Here is a 17,335-nt window from a genome sequence, read left to right as displayed (position 1 = left end):
GATTGAGGATGGCAGATGTCTTCTGTTTCCTGTATAGTATCCCTGTCCACACTGTAGTGCTTTAGTATTTCAATTTCTTCTAGTCCATGATAGGTCAAACAATGCCTGAACACTCTTTTCCTCCTAGGCCAAGGTCTAGCAGCAGCAGTACCTTGTATGAAAGCCTGTTTTATGCATTTTATGCATAGGTTTAAATTGTCTGTGGCAAACCCTAATATTTTTAAAGTTCTCCTGTTGCTATAGTGCAGCATATGTTGGAATTCAGAGCTTAAGCCAGTATAACATGTTTAAGTTCATTTTATATATTTCTGAATCACTCCTACATGACTTTTTTTTTTTATTTTTGGTTCATTAGCATATACAGCCAATTGTACAGTCATTAGCATATTCAGCTAATATTCAGTTAATCCTTGTTTTGCAGCTGACCGTGATGTGTACTGCTGCTTTTTGAAGCACAAACTCCCCTTTCATCACTCAAGTTTAGCATGATGAGCAGGCATTTATTTATCGGGATTACTGTTTGAAGAAAGTTACTTACACTATCCTTATCTACAATGTAACAAGGAAAAAATGCCGGAACCAAGTACTTTCTTTACTTTATTTTATTACATCTTAGACTTGATTGCATGATAGTAAGGTATTTGTAACCCTCCCTACAAACATAATGTCTGTATATGAGTGTTAGTGGGCTTACTCTCCCACTCCCACATAAAATGATCAGTATTAGCAAGAAACTTCGATCCCTCATAAAATCATCAAAGGCCAGTTTCGAAAGAAAAATTGCCCTAGACACTAAAGATAATCACAAGGCCTTCTTTAGTTATGTCAGGAACATGGGTGGAAACTCCCAGATATGCTCTGAATTGTTGCATAACGGTACAAAATATACCGAACCTACAGACATAGCCAACATCCTGGCAGACAGATTCAGTGCAAACTTCTTCCCCCCCTTCCCCCCAAAGGAGCAAATGCTTATACCAAATGAATGTAACCTCCCTGACATCGCAAATGCACAGGTGAAAGCTGCCCTCTCCAAAGCAAAAAACACAGCATCTATTGGACCGGATGATGTCCCAGGCTGTGTCTTACACGAGCTCCAAGAAGAACTGAACCCTCACATAAAGTCACTGTTCAGACTTAGCCTTAATACAGGATATGTACCCAAAGAATGGCGTACAGCTACAGTGGTCCCACTCCACAAAGATGGTGCCACAACGGACCCCAGGAACTATCGCCCCATAAGCCTGACTAGTCTGGTCTGTAAAGCTATGGAGCCTATTATCATGGAACTCATAAACAAAGACATTGGGAGCCTCCAGACACTGGACCCTACCCAATTCAGCTTTGTTAAGGGCAGATATTGCCTCTTAAACCTAGTTGATTTCTTTGAAACAGTCACCAAAGCCATAGATGAGGGCAAGGTAGTCCACACAGCCTACCTGGACCTCGCAAAAGCCTTCGACACAATACCCCACTCGGGCATCATAAATAAGCTTACCAGCTTAAATATCAACCCCTATATCACAAGATGGGTTGCAAACTGGTTCAGAGATAGAACCCACATGGTCAGAATCACAGTTGCCATGTCCGAATCCAAACCAGTTACAAGTGGCATCCCACAGGGCTCAGTTCTGGGACCTCTCTTGTTCGGTATATACTTCTCTGAGGTTCAGGCTAACACGAGGGGATTATGGCTGACAAAGTTTGCAGATGACTGCAAACTGGGGGCCATAATCGAATCTCCAGCTGACACAAGCATCCTCCAAAAGGGTCTCACAGAGACGGATACTTGGTGCCAGAGCCACAGCCTCAAGCTAAATGCTAAAAAGTGCATAGTCATCCCCTTTGGGAAAAACAAGGTGCCTACAAATTACCACATAGGTGGTAATCCTTTAAGTACGGAAGAAGTAATTAGAGATTTGGGGACCAACGTCGATAGTAATCTATCCTTTGATAATCATGTTGCCAAAGTGGTTAGAAAGACCTTCTATATAGCCCACCTTATCACGAAAGGGTTCGCATCTAGATCAAGAGAGGTCATTGTGCCCCTCTACATCAGGCCCATAATTGAATACAATGCCCCTTCTGGGATGTAACTTACCCGACACCTGCAGCAACTGGAGAGACCCCAAAAGTACCTCACCAAGAGGATCATGGGCTACAAACAGATGTCCTATGCAGCTCGACTAAAGAAACTCCAGCTCTACTCAGTTGCTTACCGCCTACTCAGAGGCGATCTATGCCTGACGTACAAAGTCATGTCAAACCCAGAATTAATGGACATGCTCCACCTCAAAAAATCCAAATCCCTTAGAGCTACACACTCCAGGGACCTAAACCTCAGCACAAAAATAAATAGGACATGCTGGAGGGAAAGATTCATTTCCCAGAGGCTCCCCTCACTCTGGAATAGAATCCCAGTTCATGTTAGACATAGCCCCTCGCTGACCCTCTTCAAGCAAAATCTGGACGCGTGGATGGGAAATCGCAAATTCATCCCAGGGATCTCTTCTGTGTCCCTGCTAGACAGAGGCACAGTAAACTAATCTTAAAAGGGTACCTTCTGCAACCTACTTTACAGAGGCACAGTAGGCTAATCTAATAGGGAGGCGGAAGCCAAATACACTCTGGCTAGGCTTATAAATGCCCTAGGGCAGATAGCCTAGTAAATACCTATGAACCTATAAAATCTTATTTTTCTATTTCCCAGTTTGCCATTCTAAGATCACAGCTATGTGTGACATTTGGACAGAAATGTTTGTTTCTCCCAGACCTCCCCTCACATCACAAGTATATATATATATATATATATATATATATATATATTATATATATATATATATATATATATATATATATATATATATATATATGTATATATATATATATATATATATATATATATATATATATATATATATATATATATATATATATATATATATATATATATATATATATATATATATATATATATATATATATATATATATATATATACATATCGTGTATGTGTGTGTATGTATGGTGTATGCATACACACACACACACACACACACACACACACACACACACACACACACACACACATACACATATATATATATAAAATGTAAAACCAAATGGCAATATATATAAAACATTTTAATAAAAGAAAAAACAACTGGTAAGCACTTTCAGTCACATAGAACTTCTTCAGACCTGGTTGCATCACAAAAAACACTGCATTTAAACACTTAAAGTATATATTGGTGTTTTGTCTTTTGGTTTTATATTTCTTGGACTTGTTACATGACTTTTCAAGAAGCTTGGAGTTATATTTATATATATATATATTATATATATATATATATATATATATATATATATATATATATATATGTGTTCACTATATGACGAGTCAGAATTACTGTTTTTATGTGCTGTATGCACACCATCTGTTACGGTACAAAAAAATGATGGTAATATGTGTGTGTGCACACAGCATATTACCGAAGTTAAAAACTGAAAATTGAAATAACACATCGATACTGGTATGAATTACTTGTTGAGATAATGTTAATTCATTGCGTCCTGAGCAGCAGAAGGCTACTTAATTCCATTGCTTCTTGAAATATTTTAAAGCCACTTACATGGATGTTTTCTCTCAAATCCTTTACTAAAGCACACCTCATACAATTTGTAGCAGAAACTATGGAAGTCACTAAAAATGTAGGTTTGAAAGCTATTCTTTGGATGATAAGTTGCAGACTAGTGATTGCATCAAAAGTGTATCTGTTGATGATGACTTTTTAATTGCAGGTGTATGAAAGTGAAATATTTTAATTGTCAAAATAATAATATTATGGTCAAAGAGCTGTATTTCTATAAGCACCAGTAATTAAAGGGGGATGTGAAGTAAGAGTCACTGCATATCTTCAAAAATGTGTTTGCTTTGTGTGTTTTTTTTGGTTCATGGATACAGCTCACCATATTATAGACTCAATAAATTTATGTTAGGTGATATGTGATGTGAGTTATCATAATGGAACTAATGGTTTTCAGTTAGTAAATCAATTCTGCTGTCAAACTTAAGAAATAGCTCATCTAATTAAGCATCAGCAGTCAATATCCAAATTTAAACTCCTAATAAAATTACAATTTAACAAGGATTTTATCAGAGTTGTACTACTCATAGGATCATAGGCTGTAAGTTACTAGGTTAATAGCTCTAGGGCCCTTACAAACCTAGCCAAGTTCTGTCCTTGTTTCCATGATCAGCACCTATTGCCCCTGTCCAAGAGAGACACAGGTGGAACCCCTGGGGTGAATGTATGGTTACCCATCCAATCATCCATACTGCCCTTGAAGAGGGTAAAAGATGTGCTCTGCTTGACATGAATTGGGAGTCTGTTCCACAGGTGCGGTAACATCTGGGAACTAAATCTGCCCCTCTAATAGGGTCTATTAATGTCACATACCAGGTTAAGGTTTTAGAATGAGTAACCCATGAGCCATTGGACTTATGGATATGCAGCATTTCCAATAAAGCAGAGTTAGACATTACCTTTTACTCATGGCAGAGATCGCCTCTGAGTAGTCTGTATGAATATGAGTAAAGCAACAGTGATTTCAGCAGATCCACACAGAAACTGAATACCTTGAATTCTCTTTGCGAGGAACTTTTGTGGTCTCTCCAGTTGCTACAGGTGCCTGGAAAGGTACATACCAAAAGGGGCATTGTATTCAGTTATTGGCCTGATGAGGGGAAGAGCACAGGGAGGTTATAACTTATTTTTTCTTTCTGGAGGCAATGCCCGTATTTATGAGATGACCAATATAGAATGCCCTTCGTACTACTGTGCAGACATGGTAATCAAAGGTAAGGCTGCTATCAACCTGTGTGGCCAGAGCTCTCACCACTGAGTGCATGCTTAGGGTGTTTCTATTAATGCGATAATTAGCAGGAACATCACTCTTACTGAAAGGGATGATCATACATTTTGTTTGCATTGAGTTTAAGGCTCTAACTTTGGCACTAATCATTTGTTTGCATAAGACCCTCTTGTAGGATGTTGACACAGTTTGGAGATTCTATGACCATTCCCAGTTTGCAGTCATCAGCAATATTTGTCAGCCACAGACATTTAGTTTTTACTTGCACTATTGAGAAATAAATTCCAAACAGTAAAGGTTCCATGACTAATCCATGTGGAAAACCACTGATTATGTCTGCGGTTGGAGGTGGTTTCATCTATTTTGACAGTATTGGTTCTATTGCTGAGACAGTTAGTAACCCATGTAATGATATAAGGATTGAAACCTAGCTGGGTGAGTTTGTCAATAATGCCTGAGTGGGGGATAGTGTCAAAAGCCTTGGCCAAGTGCAATTAGGCTGTATGCAAAATTTTCCCCTCATCCAGGGCTCTGGTTCCTGTCTTGAAGAAGTCCACCAGGTTTAACAGGCATGATCTCCCTTTGACAAATCCAAACTGAGTAGAGTCAAGTGTTTGGAGATTACCTATATTTGGTTGATAATTTCCTTGATGATTCACTCCATGGCCTTGCAGATAAGGCTAGTCAGACTAATAGGTGTGTAGTTCCCAGGGTCAATGGAAGCACCACCATTGTGCAAGGGGATAACAGTGGTAATTTTCCATTCAGCCGGGCTGAAGCCGGTGATTAGATTATGATTGAAAAGAGTACCCAGGGTATTACTAGTCCTCGTTGGACCCCATGTAGGATGCAGCCTGGGATGTTATCATATCCCATAGATGCTGTGTTTTTGGCCTTACTCAGGGAATTTATGACCTGCTCTCTAAAGATTCAAGGTAGGGGACAGGTGGAAGGTATGTCATGGGGTATATGTGGTGGGGACAGGGTAGTGAAATTTTCACAGAATCTGTCTGCTAACAGGTTTGCAATGTCCACAGGATCAGTGTATACCACAAAGAGGATCCTAGGCCTTAAACACTTGTCCTATATGGACAGACTCAAAAAACTCCAACTATTCTCTGTCTCATATCACCTACTTAGAGGAGATCTCTGCCTGACTTATAAAGCCATGTCTGACCCAGTTCTGTTAGAAATGTTACATCTAAAGAAATCCCAATCCTTCCACACTACACACTCCAGAGACCTCAACCTCATTACCACAATCAACAGAACAAGTTGGAGGGACATGTTCATAACCCAGAGAGTGCTCATGCTATGGAATAGACTTCCCATACATATGAAGTGGAGCGCCTCACTGGCCCTCTTCAAGAGAAATCTTGATGAGTGAATGGAAAAATAGAAAATTCATCCCGGGGATCACTCCAGTGGCTCTACTCGACAGACACTGAGAACTAAGGTCGGGTGATACGATGCCAGGGAATCCTATGGGCTAGGCTTGTAAAGGCTCCATGGCCATTAGCCTAGTACACACATATGAATCAGTTCAGTGCAAATCTGGGTTTTACCTTTTAGACTATGGATGTAACTAAAAAAGCCCTATGATTGTCCTTAGTTGAGGATGTTAATTTGGATTCATAGTATACTTTGGAGGACTTCACAAGAAGTCTTTTTTGCTTGTTTAAGCTGAGAAGGGAGTGTTCTCAGTTTAGGGCATACTTACTTTTGGACAACACTTTCTTCCTTTTATTGTAAAGCCCGTTTAATGGCCATTGTCCACCAGGCAGGTTTGATCTTTCTTGGAGGGCTTGTTTAGGTCCTATCAGGTGAGGCTGCATCAATGCATCAATGCAGTTATACAGGTGCTTGTAAAAAGCATTGGTGTAGGACTCGGCATACTTGCCAGTTCCATCTGAGGGGGGCAGTGCAGTGAAGCTACTTATACCATCCCTTAGAAAGATATAATCTGCTTTGGAGAAGTTTATTAGTTTGGTTACTGCTGAGGCGGGGGGGGGGGGATCCAGTGTGATAGTTACTTCAAATGAGACTGATCTGTGATCAGATCTGACAAGGGAAGACCTCTCAGTGGGGGTGTTACAGTGGTCCCCCATATTGGTAAATACCAGATTGAAGATGTTGTCATCTCTAGTTGGGGTGTGCACTAGCTGCTCCAGGTCATTGGAGTTAATGAGCTTGAGGAAACTTTGGGCAAGTAAGTTTGAGCATGAGTAATTTGCCCAGCCAATGAATGGGCAATTAAAATCACCTAGAACCATGGTGTTTGGATGTATCTTGATGGATTCCAGTAGATCCAAGTAGGCAGAGTGGGTGTCTTGATTCATGGAGGGCGTCCTGTAGTCGGCAATGACTTAAATAGGTTTCCTCCCAAAAATTAGCTACAGCTGAAGTGTCTCCAGGGAATCATACTGTTTAACCAATTAAGAGGTGTATTTATCTTTAATGAATATTGATACACCATCTCCTTTAGTTTTCTTGACTTCCATTTGTGGTCTGAAGGGGTGGTACCAGGTTTCCATGACTGCACATATGTCAGCATCTTCCAAGGTGAGGACTGCTTCCAGTGAGTGCTGTTTCATGCTAAGACTCCCAGCATTTAGCAGCATAACCTTGAGGTTGTTTTTTTGATGAAATGTTTACATCAGTAATTTTGTCCTTGTGACATTGCCTAAAAAAAGGCAATATGGGTTGGTAAGAGCCTGTGCCAGTAGCTGAAATCCCATGGGGAACAGATGAAGACCACCTCTAGTAAAGTATTGAGGACTATCAATCATGTCTTCCCAGGCTGACAGAAACTGGATCCATTTAGAATGATACCAGAAACTAAGCCAAATATAGAAGTCAATGATTTTCTGTTTGTATTGTATCATCCTAGGCAAGGGTAATATGCTGTGCAAGGCTAGGGACATACCTGCCTGGGACACATAATCGGAGAGCTCAATCATGTCTGTCTATGTAGTCCATGGAGGTAGGTCTCAAATCGTTCACACCAACATGTATTACAACTGAATCGTAATTGCACTTGCTGTTGAGAGACTTGAGTGCCTGTGAGATCTGATGAATCCTGGCACCAGAAACACAGCTAACTGTGACTTTTTCCTTGATCAGCCTGGTGAGAGAGACATCTGCGTGCCTCACTAAGAAGTCTACTATGACAAAGATATTTAGAGTCGATGTGCATTGTCTTATGGACTTTGATGGTGAGACACTTGTGCCTGTGTATTGTGTGTTTTGGGTGTTATGGTTGGTTTAGTATGAATGTGTTTGGAGGCCTCTGGTGTTTAGGTAGATTTTTTTTGAGCACTTCCACATATGTTGGTCTATGTGTATGCTGGGTGTCATGAGTAGGGGCTGTGGTAGGTGGGCTGACAACCTGCTCTACATTGCTGTCTATTGCATAAGAGAGCTGTGATTCCAGATTCATAATGTAGGTGCATCTCTTACAAATGGTGCAGGAATGATTTAAAAGTAGGGGGTTGACAGTATATATAAGGCAGTTGCTACACTGCCTCAGTAGACCCATGTCAACCAGGCTGATAGGAGAAAAGGAAGGAAACTGACAGTTCATGGTCCCAGGAATACTCTTGGTCTGGCTATAACAGTTGAAGAGAGAATACAACAGGAGCAGATATCAGTAGGTTTAGGTGTGAAGAGCTGTAGTTTAGGTAATATTTACAAGGCTAGAGAGTAGGCGCCTGCAACCGGTAATCCAAGCAAGCACAAACCAGATTAAACACAGGCTTTTTAAAGCAGAAAAACAAGAAACAGCCAAAGTTCAAATAATCCAATCAAAACACCCTAAACCGAACCCTGCAAAAGATACTCAACTAAATCAGTCTGAACTGTAACTTCCTCCCACGAAGGCACATGGAAGGGTGGGCTTCTCCAACAAAAGATTGACTCTTTTACAAGCTCCAAAGGTCACAAACAGTACTAGATTCAGCAGAAATCTGACCCTAGTTTATGCTAGTGTTTTTCAAGTGCAGCAAACAAGTAAAATGACCAAAACAAGCAGATGAAACAGTTGTAAGAGGAATTCAGTTAGCAGGCAATCTAAAAAAGGATCTATATCACATTATCGAAATTCAAAAATGTCGAACACCATAAGCTCGACCTTGGAATCTCGAAATGTGATATACTTGAATGCTCAGAACAGCAAATTTTTTCCAAGGGAAAAAATTTGCTGTTCTGAGAATACAAACACACAGCACAAGCACATCAAAATACATAATCCGCACATACACACTTCACAGAACCCTACACTAAACCATACATACACTACTAGATATCCACTTACCTTAACCCAACCCTAACCCTAAGGTTCCTAACTAATGCACACTCACCTTACCCGCTCCCTAACCCTAAGGTCCCTAGCTAACACACACTCACCTTACCCACTCCTTAACCCTAAGGTCACTAACTATCACACACTCACCTTACCCGCTCCCTATCCCTATTTTCCCTATCTATCACACACTCACCTTACCTTGGTCCGTTCGCACACTTACCTTAACTCGGTCTGTCACCTTCGCACCACGGTCAAGGAAATAGCGAAGACGCAGACACGGCCCACCGAATACTTTCCCTAGGAAAATATTCAGTGGTCTGCAGCTTCGCTATTTCAAGCATTCGCTGAATTGGGGTTGATATTATAACATTCAAAGTTTTAAGACTTCGATGTTATAATATAGACCTTCTAAAAAATGCAGCAAAATATAGTTGCACAGTTTAAACAAATAGATATGCAGCAAAGATTGTTTTAGTTCATCAGAAACACCCTAAACAGAGCCCTGCAACAGTAACTCAAGCTAGATCAGTCTAAACTGTACCTTCCTCCCACAAAGACACAGGGAGGGCCTCTCCAGACAAAAGATTAACTGTTTTACAAGCTCCAAAGGTCACAAACAGTACTCACGGATATAATAAACTTTAATATAAGTCAGATGCTATAAATAAAATGTAATACTCCAAACCTATCCTTTAATTATATTTTCTTCCCTAATATTTCATACAAAAGGCTTCAACAGCAAAGATGATACTGTGTCATAATGTGCCACACATTTCATGTAATTAAATCAAGTTGTAAAAAAATGAAAAAAAAAAGAACATTACTGCTGCAATAAAACCAGTTTAAATTATATTACAGAGCTTTAGTATGGATAAAGACATTCAAGGTTTAAAATTGATTAATTCATTATGTATATCTCAATTTAGCTTCCTCAGGCTAGTCATATTTCTTAGATCTTTAGTAATATTATGACATGTATTTTTATTTATTTTATTTATTTATTTACATTTGTTTAATGGGAAATTCCAACTGGACGCAGGTCCTTTTTCAGTGGATGCCCGGGGAGAAAAGCTCCACATCATGTACATGATAAATAGAGATACAAAGTTGCAGCAATAGTAAACAACATTACAGGTTGTTGGCTTTAATACAATAACAAGATATTTATATAAGTAAATGTTGCAAGTTAAGATGTTTCTTGTTGTTTATAATATTAGTAACAAAGTTGTCAGACAAGATTTTAAAGTATGTAAAGACAACTGGCTAATTCTGACTGTGCTTAGTAGTGGCGGTAGTATAGTTGGTTTAAGAGTTTAGGTGGGAGGGTGGGGGAGGTTAGGGTGGGGGTGTTGTATGTATATTCATCATAAAGATCAAACAGGACTGTTGTAAGTTTGCAGCCATCTTGTAACAAAATCATCTTGCAGTTTTAAACTATAGTTAACCATAAATTATTTGTACTCACACCAATTTCTCTTGTAGTAAGTTCTAACTGCTAATGTTACAGAATGCCACTGTATTTCACCATTTAAATAAGATGAGCTATTTTGCAAGTGTTTTCCAAGGGGTCTGTATCCTATGCATTGTCAACAGCCGGTATACCTCCACATCCTTGATCCCAAGTTGTAATACTTTTGAGGGTGCCACCAACATGGACAGAAAGGAAATAAAGTTGCAAACTTTTCTCTGAATTTGTAACCTTGGATGCTATAAATAATCAAAAGATGAGGAGATTGGTGTAGAACTTTGAAATAAGGAGCAATAGAGTTGTACATTTGTTTTATATAATATATTCTGCAGTTGTATAATAGGAGTTATGCAAATCAAAAGAAATTGGTCAAGTACATGATGTCACTCTAAATCAATGTAGATCTGTGTTGACTATCTCTGAGAAAATGTTTCATTCATTGTTTCTAAAGACAGTATTACAAGCTTTGACAGGTAAGCTTAAAATGAATGACTGAAAGAGTTTTGAAAATTAGATCTAGTTATGGCGATATTATATTATGAAAACAAGAGAGACTAGCTTTGTGTGTTAGAGATACTAGTTATAAAAAACTTGTGATAAACTGGAACAGATAAAGTATATGTGTCAAACTACAATTAAACAGCTTATGTCAATATAAGTTCTGGAAATGCAAGATTTTTTTTGAGGAACTGGGCAAATCTATGTTCTGAAAGGTAACCATTGAAATTTTGGGAGCTGCTAGAGTGAGTTGAGTCCCAAAATACAGAAACTGAATGACAAAAAAAATGGACTTACATAGACTAATTCCAAGGTACCATTTCTTGGATTATTCCCTTTTCTCCAAGAAATGGCAATCTTGAAGTTGGTATATATAATTTCATGTGATGTGCAGGTCTTGTTCTCCCCCACATGGGGGTGCAGGGGGGGGGCAAAATACAAAATAAGTTTTAAAGAGAATAACACTAGTGCCAACATTTCATTAGGGAGCCATAATGTAATCCATCATTGTAGTGCAACAGCATTTCTCACCAAAGTTCTGGGACAGGCAGCCCTTGGTATTTGCAGTGAAAGAGAGAGAAAGGAAACAGAAATATGATAACAAAAGTATTATATTTCTACTGAAGTATTGTGAATGAATTGTACCTAATGAACTACTAGTAAAGAGAGATGCTTCAGTTTACTTACATGGCAAATTGAATTTCATTTTAAAGCATCCTGATAACACAGAAATGCATCCTTTATAAAGAGTAGAATACTTATTTGTTAGTTGGAGGCTGAGCTACATTCCTTAAAATTGATTCAGCATCTGCTTACAAAAAATATTGCTGAATTGCAATTCTAAGAATCATGTAATCATAGATGTAGGGGGCAAATTCTTATGATGCACCAAATTTCTTTGTAGATTTTGTCCTCCACCTGCAAGATAATTATGAAAAATCTCTTGCAACATGATGTCAACAAAGGACTTCTAAAAAAGAAAAAAAAAAATATCCCAAATACACATTAGAAATTCAATGAATCACTGAATGCCCTTTTATGTATTTAATTGCTGTTGTGAACATAAATGATTTACTGGTTACCAGTTTTTGAAAGAGTGAGCACCTCAATAATTTGGAGAAAACATTGCAGAGATTGCATGAATAAAGCTTAAATGTTGAAAAAATAACGTGAAGCTTGCAAGTCACAAATTATTTGAGGCAGGAGTTAGCTAAAAATAAATTATGAAAAGTTAAAACAATTCAGAGTGCTTCCTTTCCTACTTTAGTAAAAGACTTATAAACGTATCTTGACTGTGGGATGTGTATACATAATCACAGTACAGGACAGTATTGTCAGTTTTGAAAGTGTTGGTAAAGAAACATATTCTGTGGAAGTAGAAAGACAAGAAAAAGAGTGCATTTAAACAAAATACAGATTCACTAATGTGGAATAAGGTGTAAACACATTTTGGCAAAGATGCATCACTTTCACTGACATGAAGCATCTGCAAATAAAATTGGAGGTATGATCTAATATATAATGCCTTCATGTGAGAAATGGTCAGTTGTTTATAATTCTGCTATTTCTAGTACAGGAAGATTATTCACAGAAAAAGAGGCAATGATTTTGCTTTTCAGAATAACACCATATATGGACAACATAATGTGGACAGAATTTGTAGAAGATGGTTAGTAGAATTGTTTGCTAAAGGTATAACATCATTTACTGGTGTTGTTAATGAAGTTAATATTCAAGACATTACAGTGAAAGCAGAAATAAAACCATTGCTGACTAGTATTGACAGATAAATGTTGCAAATAAAATTGTGATAAAAGGATGACATATCAGAGCTGATAATACTTTAAAAGTGTATGAAAAATTAATATCTGAAATGATGTAGAGAAGGGATTTATATGTTGAGGAACCAGAGTCATTATTAAATGAAAACATAGGAAATAGTAGTGTTGGATGCTCCAGTACTTTAAAAGGTGCACTTTAGCTTGAAAGGCTGTGTAGTCTCTAAAGCTAGACTATGAGACTGAGCACATAAATAATTAAATAAATACATACATACATACATAAATAATTAAATGAGGTGCACCATGCCCAATGGAACATGATATGCCAAGATAAGCATTACTACTTTCATGGTGATTCACAGCTGTGGGTTAGAAAAGACCAGATATTGATTTCACTGGTTATTCAATGACTAGTGTATTCTTAAATCTGTTAGATGCAGATTCAAAATGTTGGAAGTATTTTGTATACTAGAAATGACACTATAAGCTATTGTAATCAGACTAAGAAGATTCATTGCTATTTGAGTATTACAGGTAAGAGATAATGGCACTTAATTCAGGTTGCTTTAGAAGAATAGAATTTTCCATTCTTCTGATATACCAAGGAGCCTGACTGGAAGAGGATATTTAAGATTGGAGTGAAAACATTGCTGAATCAAATACAATATAAGGCATGGATGACAAAGTCTCACCATTGCTGTTTCATTAGTAAGCTACATGCATCTGCACAATTGCTCAATGGGTTTTAGAATTATTCCTTAACAGACTTGTCAGTACAAGATGTGATCTACTCAAACTATGGTTGAGTGTGTTTGCAAGAGTGAAGCAATATTTATGGAAATTTCAATATAATGAATATGCAAAAAACAATTGCTTTAATACAGCAGATTAACTGTACCTTCAGAATACACCCTGGAGATGTCTTGTTTTTTTCATTTTGAGTTGAAGGAATAAACATCAGCAGAACTTATAAAAGGTACCGTGATCCGAAGAAAGCAGGACTGACTGCATACACTCACAGTCCTTAACAGGCAAATCTAAATAGAGAATAGAGACTGATACTGAAAGAATATTTGCAGTGTACAGGTAATGAACTAGACACCTTAACATTTGTTTGTGTTCCTTAGTAATAAGGCTAAAGAATCAGAGACAATAAATAACCAGTGAAGAAGTTCACAGAGGGATCATAAGTAACCACAATACTTGAGTTTTGATTGAAACTCCTGCCATGTACACCTCATTTTTATAGTTGCAGATATTATTCTTTATCACCTTATGGGCTCAGCAATATTATTTTACCATCATGGACGTCTGTTTACATCGCTTTAATTAATAAGGAGTTAATGCGGTATACTTAGCTTGCTATTCATAACAATGGTCATGTTGTATTTCTGTAAAAGACAGGCAAGGTGCTGTATAAACTGTGAGTGAATGAGTGTGGTGTCAGACAAAAAATGTATCTAACTAGGGGAATTTGCCTTCTCATGTGCTCTTTCTTGGTATAGTATATATATGAAAAATTAGATTAAGAGCCATCAATTTACTACATTGCTTACCACATCTTATTTTCACGGCCCTCAATAAAGGCAGTCAAAAAAATCTTTTCTACACAAATAATTCAACCAAATGTATAAATTTAACTAATTTATCTGGAGCCTAGAATAATATTTGAAATAGCACACAAAGCCAAAAATTAGAAAATAACTTCATACTAGTTAAGAGAAAAAAAAGGCACATCACATGCAACAGTAATACTAAATTATTGGGTTTATAAATAAAATCTTAACAATGTTACAGCCTATAAAGCACAAAATACAGTGACAGTCTTAACATTATAGCAACTGGTCAGAAATTTGTGTTCATTAAAATATATGTGCCCAGTCTTTCTGGATTTTAAAAAGGAAGTACACTGAATCTATTAACAGCAACTTTTTATGAGGAAATAGATGATTAATATATTGACCAGAAATGTATGTTCGTTAAAATATGTGTGCCAAATCTTTATGAATTTTAAAAAGGAAGTATTTTGAACCTGGTAACACCTACTTTTTTAACAGGAAATAACCGACTGATATATGCCTCGAAGTTTGTAATTCAGCTGTCACTTTTGCTTTTCAGTGTGAAATTCAAATGTTGGGGCTTTAAGCTGATTACTTTGAAATAAATAACATCATGAACATAACAAAACATGAAAAAATGTATTAGATAAATTAGCCTCCCTGGATACAGTTGCAATAAATGAAGCACAATGTCATGCATAATCTATTCCGTCCAATCAAAATATGACAATTTCCTAATTGTTAAAGTATGTACCACAGGTTCAACATAAAAAAAATGATGACAGAGATCAAGAATATCATTCCACTCAAATACTAGCAATGTATGTAGTTAAAAGATTTTCTACTCAATGATCAACTTAGAAAAAATTAAACTATGTTACTATTCAATGAACCCTAAAAACCAGCGAAGAATAGCAAATAGGACTAAAAAGATGATTAAAACAAATCAAATCAAGGAAATACATAATATAGAAACCAAAAAGTAAGTGTCTGATTTAGAAGGAATACTAGAAGCTTTTAGGCTATTCTTTCATAAACTTAATAATCAAAATGAGAAAATAGAAACACATTCAGTATTGAAAGCTTTTCTTAAAAACAATGTTAAAGTTAGGTTATTAGAGGAGCAGGTACAACTAATAGATAAGCAAATAATAATGACAGAACTTAAAGCTGAAGTAAATAAGCTAAAATTAAACAAAGCTCCAGGTATAGATAATATCACCCCAGAAATGTTTAAATTACTATCTAATGAGGCTTTGCTGTTGTTATTGAATGTCTTTACATCAGTTAAAAATGGTAAATACATCTTTCCTTCTTGAAAGTACACATTAATATCACCAATTCTGAAACAAAGTAAAGATCCTAGTGAATGTTCATCATACAGACCCATTTTACTTCTTAATATAGATTATACAATTTTTATGGCAATACATGCTGCTCGAATAAAACAATTACTAGCATTTTTGATAGAGGAGGATCAAACAGGTTTTAAAAAGATAGGAACACTTATGACAACATTAAAAGAATTATTTCCTTAACTGATTATATAAATGTCACAAAAAACAAAATGAATGTTATTAGTTTAGACATAAATAGTGCATTTGATTCAGTGAACTGGGATTATTTATGGTTAGTTGTAGAAGAATATGGCTTCTCAAACAACTTCACCTTGTTAATAAAATCATTATATGAAAAATCATTGGCTTATATAAAACTGGGATGTTGTCTGTCTAAATCTATTAAAATAACAAAGGACACAAAACAAGGCTGTCCTCTTTCTCCGTTATTGTTTGTGCTAGTCATTGAACCCTTAGCAAATAATATACGTACGGATAAAAATATTGAAGGAATACAATTAGACAACAGCCTAGAGCTTGAAATTCAACTTTTTGCTGATGATATTTTAATTACCTTAAAGAATAATAATAGCTCTTTAAAAGCATTATGGAACTCAATTCAAAACTTTCAAAATGTTTTGAGTCTTAAATTTAATGAGAACAAAACAAATGTATTGCTTATAAATACTAATAACAAAGATCTAAATAAAAAATACCATAAATATATCCCCACTGATAATACAATTAAATACTTGGGAATTATAATAACTAACAACCTAGATACTACAATTGAAACAAATTATAAAGAGACCTTAAATAATATTAAAAATCTAATACAAAGATGGAATAAGTTCTTCTTTTCAATGGAAGAAAGGCTCTATATAATTAAAATGATCATATTTCCAAAAAATTCTTTATGTTATACAAGCTTGATCTTTGCCACCAGCTAAATCACACCTAAAACAATTAAATGATTTAATGATAAGATTCCTATGGTATCCAAAAAAAACAAGGATAACTATGAAATATCATCTAGATGATTGGGATATGGGTGGCATAGGTTTACCAGACATAGAAGTATATTTGCATTCATCTGTAATTAAAACAATATCATTATGGCTAAATACAAAATATACATCAAAATGGAAGCTAGTTCATGAGAGAATCTGGTTAAAATCAGGATTTGTAGTAGCAAATAAGTATACCGATTTCATACCAAACAATTTTCTATGGCTGATGAAGGAATATATGATGATACATAAGTATAAAAATATAAGTTCAAAATACATTACTTATACATTAAAAAAATTCCAAAATCTTTATTAATAGCAATCCTGATATTAAAGCATGGTCATTTTTATTATATCCAGTAGCGTACACACAAGGTAATATAATAACATTTTATATAGAAGTAGTCAACATGCTTAAAGAAAAGGGATTAATATATTGGCATCAATTGATAAACTCTGGAAAACTTCTGATAATAGACCAAATTAAATGGAAATTAAATATGG

The sequence above is a fragment of the Protopterus annectens genome, chromosome 2.part0 (genome assembly GCF_019279795.1).
Source record: "Protopterus annectens isolate FY-2018-M chromosome 2.part0, PAN1.0, whole genome shotgun sequence".
Lineage (NCBI taxonomy): Eukaryota > Metazoa > Chordata > Ceratodontiformes > Protopteridae > Protopterus > Protopterus annectens.
This window is presented reverse-complemented; position numbering follows the sequence as displayed.